This window comes from Toxotes jaculatrix, chromosome 12 (assembly GCF_017976425.1).
Source record: "Toxotes jaculatrix isolate fToxJac2 chromosome 12, fToxJac2.pri, whole genome shotgun sequence".
Classification (NCBI taxonomy): Eukaryota; Metazoa; Chordata; class Actinopteri; family Toxotidae; genus Toxotes; species Toxotes jaculatrix.
The window spans coordinates 24208140-24220181 of record NC_054405.1 but is presented as its reverse complement, the minus strand read 5'-3'; positions in this window follow the sequence as shown (position 1 = coordinate 24220181).

The window sequence follows — 12042 nt, the reverse complement described above, 5'->3', positions numbered from 1 at the left end:
GTCCACTCTGTATATTTATTCCCATTTCCTGTCTTTTGTTCTTTGTGCGTTGTTTTTCGGCATTCTTCTTTTGTATGATTCCATGGTTCATGGCTTTGCCTTGTTTGCTGGTTCTTGGAGTTTTTCCTACTCCCTGTCTATCATTGTTCATCTGCATTGGACAGACAACCAGTGTATGACCACTTGACTGTCTTGTGAAGACGCTGCTTTTCATTGACTCCTGTTGGTTTCCGCGGGCGTGATTCTCCGTCACATCCAGATGCTCTAACACGCACGTGAGAAAAGCAAGAAGCCCCAAATGTTTGTCTGCCCCTTTCCAAGGTCTGCAGTGCTGGGAGTCGGGCATTGCAAATTGAGGACAGAGTTTAGCATGTCCACAGATCTCCTGCATGTGTTATCAAGCAGTTGCTTCATTTCCAAATATATTAAATATTCCAAATGTTTATGAACAATTCAGCTCAGTGCTGCACATCATGCTGACATCATACATTTGCTTACTCCAATCAGAGTATGCTTCCTTTCCAGGTTACTCCCTTAATCTCTTTATAACTGGATCAAATTCTTCAGTAAAACAACACTGTTTTTATATTATCATTATCATTATTTTCTCCTTCATACAGCGATGGATTGTTGACTGCTTCCCTGCCAAGCTGCTCAGGGGGTTGAGGTCTGTTATGCCCTTTATGGTTCAATACCAAGAAGTCCCTCTTTGAAGAGACATCTGTAATTCAATACCAAGAACTCCTCAAAGGTGATGTCAGTAAACTGTACATAAAAAGCAAGTTTAACAACTTGACTGTATGGCAAGAGAAAGTGTGACAGCATTTCCCAAAAAATGTCAAAGTTCAGACATTGTGCTGTGACGAGCGACTGGACACACACCTGCCGGCAGAGTTCAAGTGCAAAACATGATGAAAACGCTCACTATAATGGAACGCGCTGTATTTTTGCTGTGAATCTGTGTCACTTCACAAGTGATCATGACCATATTAAAATGGTGTCTACTGATGAACTCTGTGCCAAACTTCCTCCTCCTCTTATTAACTGTAGCTGTCTCTATTCATCAGTCTGACCTACATGTGTGTGTCAGCGGGTTTAGCGAGTCTGGTGTCCGTTCCACAGTCAACCAGGCATAACGCGCTATCTCACTCATTATTAATGGCTGTCAATTTATCAGATAGCGACACTGCTGTAGGTGATTGGCTTGCACACATACTGTATGACGTCCCACCTGCTACTGTCTCGACAACAATCCACACATCCTACTGGAGCGGTTTAAGAGACTGTCCTTAATTTGGAGGACTTGTTGGAAGGTCCGGTTGACAGAGGTCATGGTTGTTGACGGAAGCAGTCAGCGGTTTGGGAATCAAACCGGTGACCTTTTAGTTTCTGTAACTGCTGGACTGAGAGTCATCACATCTGTGGATGAACCCACTGAAACACAATGAAGGTCTGTAATTCCACAAAGGAACAAAACACTGTCTGACTGCACCAACGGGTTTGCACACTGTGATAATAACATTAGAAAAACACACACATGCACACACGCACACACACACACACACACACACACACACACACACACACACACACACACACACACACACACACACACACACACACACAGCACACAGATCGTCTCAGGTCTCCAGGGGTTTGCCTGCCAGTAAATGAAGCACGATTTGGCTGTCACCCGTTCAATGGCGCATCGTTTTACATTGTGGTCCAAGGTGACACACTGAGTGTCGTGACAGGGTGAAATTACGGTGCTGTGACACTGTGACACCAGCATGGAGAGCCAGAGAACCTGATGCTGACAGATAAGGAGGCGTGTGTGTGTGTGACAGTGAGTGTGAAGCACTGCAATGAAGTGCTATGAATTGCTGAACGTAAACTGTGTGTGTACATGTCCAGTTGTTCTCTGACATTTCATCAATGAATGTGTGCGTGTTTGCCATCAGACATTTTATGATGTTTGGTTCAATGTGAATCATTTACCTTGATAACTGCTGTTCCAGAAGTTTCCTGCCAGTCAAAATGACTGTGATGACTCAAATCAGGAAACTTGATTTCAACAGTCAACTCTACTATTACAGGTACACAGCATTTACATTGTGTTCCACAGGGCTTTAGCTGGCGCTTGTGTTTACTTCAATATCTGAGCCTTTTGTCTTTTTGTGTCGTCATCAAATGTTTGCCATGGCAGTAATTCACAGAAACACACATACACACACTGTTAGAAATCAGCACTGTCACATTTGGCACTGTGTTCTACAACAGGAAAAGAAACTTTGAACAGATGTGATCATAGCACTAAAAGACACGCAGACACCAACATCGTCCAGCCTGGAAGCGTCTTTCATGAGTTTTCAGGGAACAGATGCGCAGAATGATTTCTCAGAAAAAAAAGTGTGTAGGTGTTTGTACTCAAACTCATGCTTATCAGTTCATCATAAAATCTGGATGAAATCAGCAGGCAAAGGTTTTTGCAAGTGAAAATCAAAACATTACAAGTTCTTGAGATTCAAGGTGAATAATTCTGCTTTAAAAAAGAAGCAGGCGTCTTTTTACAGTGATTCCAGACTGGAAATGCAACACAGAGGGTGTATACAGGAAGGGACTGAGCAGGTTGGTTGATATATAATACTAAGTCTGTACTGACTTGAAGCATGACACAGGAGGTGTTTACTTTATTAACATTCAATCATGAACCTCAGGTTGTTGTTTTTTTTTTTTTTTACCTTAACCAGAGTGCCTTTGTTTCCTAAATCTAACCAACCAAATGCACACTGTGGTCTCTGGTGTCACAATCCTGCTCTTTATTCACTCTCATTCCATCCTCACCACTTCCCCAAGAAGCAGACAGGGCAAACCAGAGAATCCCGTCTCTTATAATGTAACTGTGTTGTCGGTCTACCATGATTATCTGTATATTTTATGCAACTGGGGCAGACAGCAAGCCTCTACCCAACCTGCTGCACATGTTAGCGGTGATTAAGTGTTTCAGAGAAAGCCAGGTGGCTGATGGGAAGACGCTGCTCAGCAGGAAAATGCAAGCAGACAAAAGCAGCACATTTCAGCAGGTTGGAATCCCTGTGAGCTTGTGGGGAGGTTTTCCCACTTTACACACCAACAATGAGGAGTTAATAATAGCTCAGCCGACCTCTTCTTTTCTCCTGGTAGTTGTCTCTCACCTTTCCATTGGTCTCTCCCTCTCAGACAGGTTGAGGTGGAACTTGATATGGTGGGAGCTTTCTGCCTTCAGGGGTTAAAATAACAGCCTGCAATCTGCTGTTTACTGGGCAAACTGGTGTGATAAATCTGTTGCTGAGACCAGAAGAGAATAGAATTTCACTAAATCTGAAGCTGCAGTCAGTGTATGTATTCTTTGTGGTGAGGACAGTGTTTTGTGCATCAGAGTGTGATCTCAGCGTGGTGGAGTAGTGTGGGTTGCCTCAGCCGTTTATCGACAGGAAACAAATAACACAGTGTACCCCCCCAACCCCCTCCCGCCCCCCACCCACCCTTCTGCGTGATGATGTCACCAAGTCACTCATATCTTACCTGAAGGAATTCTTCCTTCCTTCCTGAAGCCCAAATATGGTCACATATCCTTATCAGTCTGTGCGTAATATGGAGGTGGTGGGGGCGGGGCGGGGGGTTACGAAACACGTTTCTTGGCTTCTCTCTTCTTTTAGATATGTGATATGTAAATATTCTGTGGAATGCCTTTGATTTGTAGCTTTTCTTTGTATTTTTTCAAATATCTGCCTGTATTTTTTTTTTCAGACGTCTGATCTGGAAAACATTAGGTGATGATGAATACCAAAAAAAGTACTTATCACGAATATTTCATTCTAAAATGATCAACATACACCTGCAGGAGTAAAGACTGCTCAGCTTTGTGTCATGTTGTGTTTTTTGAGTTTGTCCAAAAATTGTTTTATCTTTTTTTTTAAGAAGTACATTTCCTACAAAACTACTTTTGTTCCTGCCCTGATAAGACATTCTGTGTCTGTGAAATGTCAGTAACTTTGGTCTTAATGGTAATGGTCTAACACGTCTCTGTGGTTGCAGGCTCACAGTTGGTCAGACGCCTCTCTGTCGCAGATTATCGCGGTAACTATAAACTGTATCTCTGTCTCTTATCAAAAAGCTGTCGATGGAAGAAATGGAGCACAGTCTCTGAAGAAAAACTTCCAGCTGCTTCAAACATTTCCCATTTTAAAACACTTTCCATGTAATTGAAAATTCAGTTGTGTAGAATAATGATTTAGGAGGAGAAAAAAAAACATTTGTGGATTTGAATGGTTGCTGAATTGTCCATATTCCAGGTTCAGTTTGTGTTTGGCAGCATGTATGTGGTGTTGTTAAGCCATAAACTGCGTGGAGCCATGGATCTGACATTCCTCCCTTAGAAGTCACTGGCGCTTTCTATAATTTCTTGATTTCACAATGCTGACTAATGATCTGGTGTAATGTTGTATAGTTTTGACCTTAAGATAGTTAGGATCAAGGCTATAAACTGTCTGACTTGTTTGACTTTTGAATGGCTGTGTCTGGACTGGGCACTAAGATGACGAACTCTGCTTTGCCGTCACAGGAAGTAAGGCGTCATCAGGACATTTAATAGCCTGACAGTGATGCAGATAATACTAATGTACGGTACTAATCTAACACTTTGAGTTATGAAATTAATTTTCATGGATCATTTGATTAATAATTATTAAGGACTGTTAATTTTTTTTCAGCCCTTTATTTTGTTTATGATTTACTGCTTGGCAGTCAATGCAGTTTAGAACTTGACCATGGTGATTATTAAGTAAGCGTTTTAATATCATATCATTTACACATTCAGCAGACTCAAATGAACAAACGTATGAATGAATGAATCTACAGCTGCAGTCGGCTAAACAACAGGCTGTGAGTGAACCAAAACAGCAAAGTTGCACATAGTAAAACCAAAATAAAGAGCTGAAAGATGCTAAAATGCTCTGTAGAGCTGAGGGCAACTGCAGAGTTGATGATAAAAAATGGAGTTATCTCAAGCCACCCCATTCACATTACATGTATCTGATCTGTTACTAACATGATGATGCTACTGAGCTGTTGTGTTTGTATCTGCTTATGTTAAAATTAAAAAAAAAACTCCTCCTCTCCTTAGTCCCATCTCCTCCTCCTCCTCTTCCGCCACCTTGACCTTGACAAGGTCTCACCTCTGTACATACTGCCGATAACTGACGTAATGAAGTATAGCAGCTCTGAGTTTACTCAGATCAATTCTTAAGCACTTCTCTGTTCGCCTCTGTTGGAGGCGTCATTCCTGAGAACAATCGGAGGCTGTTCACAGGTTCCTCCCTCAGTCAATAAGAGGCCTCCAAGTCCAAACAGCCAATCTTCGGGTTCCATTTAATCACACCCACCATTCACCGCACAACCACGTAACTGCAATGGAAAGATCCATTCACCTCGCTGCTATCTTCACCATTATCCCATCCTCCATCATTATCACAACAACGTCTCTGCTGCCAATTTCTTACCATCATGATCAAGTCCCTCACACTTGTTTAATCTTTTTACTCCAGTTAATATTTTCTCCCGTGAATGATTAAAAAAACAAACAAAAAAATGAAAACTAACTAGGCAAACATTACTCAACACAAATACTCTTTAATCAGATGTGGGTGTTCAACCGTTGCGTTAACGCAACAGGTCAGCCCAGTATTCTTGGCTGTATTAAGCCAAGTGCCAAAGCTCAGTGCCAATGCAGGAAGACGTGCACTGTTTATGGCATTAAAAAATGTGAGGTGTTGGATGGGCACGCAGCGCAGGTGTGTTATGTCCCAACACAATCCAACATTCTGTGATTCACACAAATCAACCTTAGAAAGGTGATATTAACTGCCAAATCCAAACCCCCATGTTAACCATGGTTGCCACAACCACTTTTTTTACCTGACCTTTTTTAGAAGAATTGTCTGTGTCCCATGTATAACATGTTCTTTCTGGTGATGGTGTTGAACAGGTACTTATGGAGCATTTTTGACTAAATTGTAGTAATTCAAGGACACTTTAAGGGGTGAGGGAATTCTTACTCCACCACATTGCTTTACTCTATTGATGCTGCGTTTATTTGCTGTTATTGTCATTATTATTATTTTTATTATTACTAATTCAGTGCCAGATGTGTTGGTTTTGTTCTCAGGCACTAAGAAGTGGTCTGCTTTGGCTGTTCATTGCCACAGAATGAGGCATGGTCTTACATGTAGACTGGAAATAAAGAAACTGATCAGTGTCATGAAACTAATGGGAATTTGATCACTGCTTCAGGATTAAATGTGTCCAGAACCAATGCGTTAAAACTTCACTTTCAACATTTCACTGACTTCCCAGTAACGTGTTAGTCATGAACTACTCAAGCAGTCTTTTCACTGGATATTTTTCCTTCTACTTGGGAACATGTTCCCACAAAATAACAGAATCTTTTGGACTGTTTTTGGCTTCTCTCCCTGCCTCTGCTGTCACTGCATTACATTAAGCTGCAGAAATAGAAAGAGCAAGTTAATGATAATTTAAATTGTGGATTGATGTGAAAATGCTAAATTTAAGCTTTGAACAAAGTTCAGGCTGGAAGATTTTGTTGCAGGACTCGATAAATCAATGCAAGTCAAACTCTGGCCTCTAATACACACTCCAGAGCACATAAACATGTTTTGAAGTTTGACCTCCATGAATCAAGCAGGCCATCTCTCAAACATGGGGTTTGTTCAGTCGTGATCTGTAACTCTCCGTCTCTTTGCACCTCGTCCACTGTCTGCAGTTTGTCTTTGAAGTGCAGCCGCAGTTTGTGTAATTGTCCAGAGAGTCTGCAGACACCTGAGGCTGATGTTGTGGAGTCCTTTTGATGGTGTTACTTTGGTTACTTTTTTTTTTCTTTTTACAAAAAAACAAAAACAAAACATATATGTATATATATGTGTGTGTGTGTGTGTGTGTGTGTGTGTGTGTGTGTGTGTGTGTGTGTGTGTGTGTGTTGCTGACATTGGACGTGCATCATCTTGTTAGCATTATAAGCATTTCACTGTGAAAACAAAGGTCTCGGGTTTGGCTACCCAGAAGCTGTCACCTAATGGTCAGGTCACCACCACCCCTCAGCAGAGGCAAATACTGGAGGCCGTCTGTCTGGATGAGACAGATAGCATCAGTCAGTGGTTCCTCTCCAGCAAGTAGGAGCCAAGAAGACTGACTGCTGTCTGAAACTCACTGTCTGCTCAGCCCCATAAACTTGTGGGATTTGGTTCTAAAAGGCAGTAAGTCCAGTGCAGGTAGTCTCTCCAAAGCCCTGCCACAAACATTTTACATGTTTTGTTTGTTTGTTTGAAATTTTTGAAGAAAAATCTACTACTACTCCTATTACTAGTACAGCTTTATGTCTATCTTAATATTAAGTATTTTATCTACTTTTACATTTGCAGTTAGTCTCAGTTCCTTTTGTTTCATGTCTAATTTACTGTCACTGTGACATACCAGTTCGTTATTGTTTGGAAGAGCTTTTTGTCAAAGCTGAATGTTTTTGTGTTGAGTCAGTACCAGTGTTTCTGTAGAAGACCTTGTGAAATTCTGTCAAATGAAACTTCCATTCCACTCACCTGTTCAACTATTCACAGGTGTGGTGGCACAGGTTTTCTGGGAAAGCTTAAGTATTGTAGTGTTCACGACATGAATATTCGAGGATTTTTTCTTTAGAATCTGAATGAGGTTGTGAGGTGCCATCCATGTGAACAGACACATTCCACAAGTTTCTAAGTGTGGTATTAGAGTAAAGGACACTATAGTTCATAATATTAGTTGTCACCAGCGGACTAGCCAGCGGCTTCAAACCACCGTCTTGTATTGAGGCGACACAGAAGACTGCACCGCCACGCTGCTGATGTAAAACGTAAAAAAGTAAATTTAGTTCTGTAGCCTTAGTAAAAAAATTTAGATACATACACTTGCTGCTTGTGTTTAGCTACAGAAATAATAATCAAACCAGCAAAACCAACTTTTTTTTCTTTTTACAATTTATACAGCACTTCTGCGTTTGGTATTTGACAATCTACATAAAATACTAGGAAACAGGGAGATAGAGGGAAGATGGTGGCAAGCAACCAGACTTCCAATATGAACTCGATCATCATGGTAACGCGGCTTAATGTCCCAGTGTTTTTGTTATCAAATATTTTTCTCACGAAGCTGAATGGAAACAGAAAAAATTCACTGATTACGTTTCAGCATTGTGTTTGTCCATCATGTTTGAAATTCACCTGCCAAACAAAAAATTATGACAAATGGATCTGAAGGGTGTTAAGCTGCTGAGCGTGAAACCCGTGTCCTCATCTGCCCTTTGACTAATAACAACTCACTGCCGCTGGAGAGAGAGAGAGAGAGAGAAAGACAGCGAGGAATGCAGTATATCAAGTTTCTTCTCATCCTCAGATGTTGCTTCCCCGCTGATTAAGTGATGAAGCATAGAAATAAATAAATAAATAAATAAATACATCTTCTGCTTCCATGGGTTTCTCATTTACAGTTTTCTCCCCCTTTTTTTCCATTTCACTCTGTTGTCCATTCGTTTACTCTTGCCTCTGCACACACATTAAAAATGCACACACAAATTTACAATTGACAAAATTAAGTGGTTAAACAGGTTTTCTTTTGTCCCAAATGAGGGATTATCTGTCGCTGTAATCTTGTTTGATTTTCTTTTGGTTTTTATTTTGCCTGCTATGTTACCTGATACGAGTGAAAGAGTTTCAACAGCACTACTGGAAAATCACCCATCTTATCAAATCATTCAATCTTGTATTCATTTGGCTTCCACGTAAAAAAATAAAAACAGAGTATGTGAAAAAGGGTTTCCAGTACAGTAGTCAGTCAGTGAGGATTAAACAGAATTTGCAAAGCTGTTAAATGCAAAAATTGTGACTGTTGGTGTTGATGTTTCTTAACATCAGCGTCATGTAGACCTGTTTTATGTATCAGTGACTCTTTTGATTACTTTTGCATAATGTGATAAGTCAGAGTGATGCAACAGTTCCTCTTAATAAAACAGAAGAAGGAACACGCCTGGAGGAAAAATATGTACCCACAGGTTTTGTCATGACTGTTTTATGGGTAGTTTGTCTTCAAAATTCAGTACTCAAAATAATCTGCATCGTCATCCGCCATAATATACTCTGAAAGATGTTCTGGGTGTTTCATGCAACATTTTAAACAGATTTCTCCACATTTCCAAACTTTGGGCTCTTCCCTAGAATTTGAAATTGATTTATGTGGATTTGAAAAAAGTCTGGCTGTGCAAAGATTTGTAATCACCTTCTGTGAACACACTCTGTTTTCTAAAAATACAGAAACATTTTAATCCGAATTTCCTAAACCTGTAGTCATAGTTTACGGTAACTCTGATATGTTAGTCATTATGATCCTCTCTGTTGGAACCAACATTTGTCACCTTGTACACCCACTACATACTGTTCACTCTGCTTGTATAAGAGGAAATGTGTTTGAGGTGATGGTATTGCTCCATTGGAGATGTCAGTTCCAAAACCAGGGGAAGACACATGTAACAAAAGATGCTTGTGGTCAGAATTTGCTTTTTGTTGCTTGGTGCTGCTTGAATTGTTGTATTGTTTCTGCTTCCGGTTGCTTTGCATGGCTCGTGTTTGTGTCTCAATAATTCTCATTTGTTGCTGTTGCTGTCTTTTTATGACGTCTTTTCTTGTAAATGGTTTGCTAAACATCTTGCCAAAGGACTGCAGTTGAAAATTAGCCAGTTGGCTAACACATTTACAGTGTGTTGTCCTTTGTGAACAAACAAAAATAGTGTCTTGAGTGTACTGAGCACATGGACGGACAGTGGAGAAATGCATTTTTCTTCTGGAGTGGCCTGAGTCTCTTTTGTATCATTGAACATGCACGAACTTCTTACAGCTGTCTTTCCAGCTCACATAGAGTGAGCGCTTCATACTCAAAGGACTGGCTGTGGGTGGAGTACCCTCCGTCTAAAATCACTCACTATGGTTTGATCATGTTTGCTTAATAAAAGCATCGTAAAAGTAGCATAAGCCAATTTTAAGAGGTGCAGTTTTCTTAGTAAAACATTTTGTTAAATCTAAAAAAACATTTCTTGGTGGACAAAAGCTGCTGAGAGGCCACGTGTCATTGTGATCAATGTTATTTAAGCCTTGTTTTTCTAAACCAAAACTTGTTTTTCTTTGCAGCCATGACTGAGTTACTGCTTCCAAAGGTGGCACACAATTGTAAAATATCAAACTCTGCTTTTAATTAACCAACTACATGATTTGATAATTAATTAATTAATTCACTGTTCATCCTGCACCACCATCAGGTCAAAATTTCATGCTTACATGCCAAACTAAGAACATTTTATCAGCATGTCACAACAGAATAATACTGAGGTAGCAGACATCCAGCAGCGTCCTCCACTGGAGTCTAGAGGCAGCTGGACTGAACATCCCTGCTGGTGATGGGTAATGTGAAAGGTTGTGCAAAATTCTGCAGGTATTTTTAATGGTCTGCTTGTCTTCCACAAGCTCCTCTCATCAACTCTTAGCATGCACAAGGTATTGTACGTGCTCTTTTATCACAGCTTGCCATGTTCGCTGCGTGGGTATAATTATAGTCTGGAAATATGCGGGCCAACCAGTGCGACAAACTAGACCGGCTCAGAAAAGTTCTTGTTATCGTATTCAGTATAAACAGAGCCCACATCAGTATTGAATTTTCTCACGGTTGTGATCTCACAGAGACCTCCAATTTGACAGCAGTAATTCAGCTGGTGACAAAATGTTCCAGTGAGGTTTGACTGGTGCGCAGCCACCTGTTATTACAAACTGCAAAACCATTCTTTTGTCACGCGTCATGTGGAGAAACTCTGAACAGGATGCTCAAGCTGGCTGGCACCTTGGTTAGTAAACTAAACTAAGCTGTATCATGTCTTCTCCTGGTCTTTGTAGCAAACAGTCTCTGCAGTATTATACTCACGTGTTATACTGAAAAATCACAAACCGACATTCAATAGCTACAGCAGAAAGTACAGTGTGTTACTGTAATGATGAAATATACAGGTTAGAAATGGAAAGTAAGTGGAATGTGTTTAAGTGTTGATGGATCTCAATGAAACATTACTGGTTTGAAATAATGCAATGTTACGCTCTGATGATAGTGAATGGTTTATGAGGATTATATACAGGCATCGAACACGCCTCGTTACCACCTTCCCAGTTCATTAGTGCCGGCTTTATGATGCTGCTGTGAGTCAGGTTTCAACAACGGTTTGTCTCTGCCGACGTTTAACACAACCACCCCCCAAAATAAGTGTGGAGGCCTGTGTTTGAACACGCACAAAGAGCTGTCTGCTTAAAGGTCAACAAGTGTTTGGTATGAACACAGTGGAGTCAAATTTGGCCCCATGTAGCTGAACTCAGGGGAGCGCCCTTAGCACTGTTAATTGCATTGTTGAAAACTGGTGTACAAATAAACTTGCCTTGTCTGTATTGTGGGTTGTATATAAGTATTTCAGCGGTAAAATGTTAATCCACTACAGAGAGTTCTTCCTGGCTTCAGCTGTTGTTTTCCTGCCTGGGAAACATCATAGAGAAGCTGTTTCCGTTACTGTTGGACACTTGCTGCTGGTTAAAGCAGCCTCATCACTGCTCTGATATCAGGCTGATATCAGTCTGGCTGATATCAGTCTGTATTTGAACAAACAGTTTAATCTTATTTCCCATTTTTATATATTTTCAAACAGTATGATTAATTCCTGTGTTTAAATTAAATAGGCATGCACTTTGTTATAGAGACAATGAAATGCAGATGTGTATTACTGTTATTACATTACTTCTTTTCTCATGTTTATCCTGTTGCATATAGATGGAGCCGAGTCTCTGAAACCAGAGCAAAATTACACAAGTGCGTGTTTTGGTTTCTAATTAGTATTCAATCACTTCACCTGCCCATAAGTAAAAATGCATTGAAAAA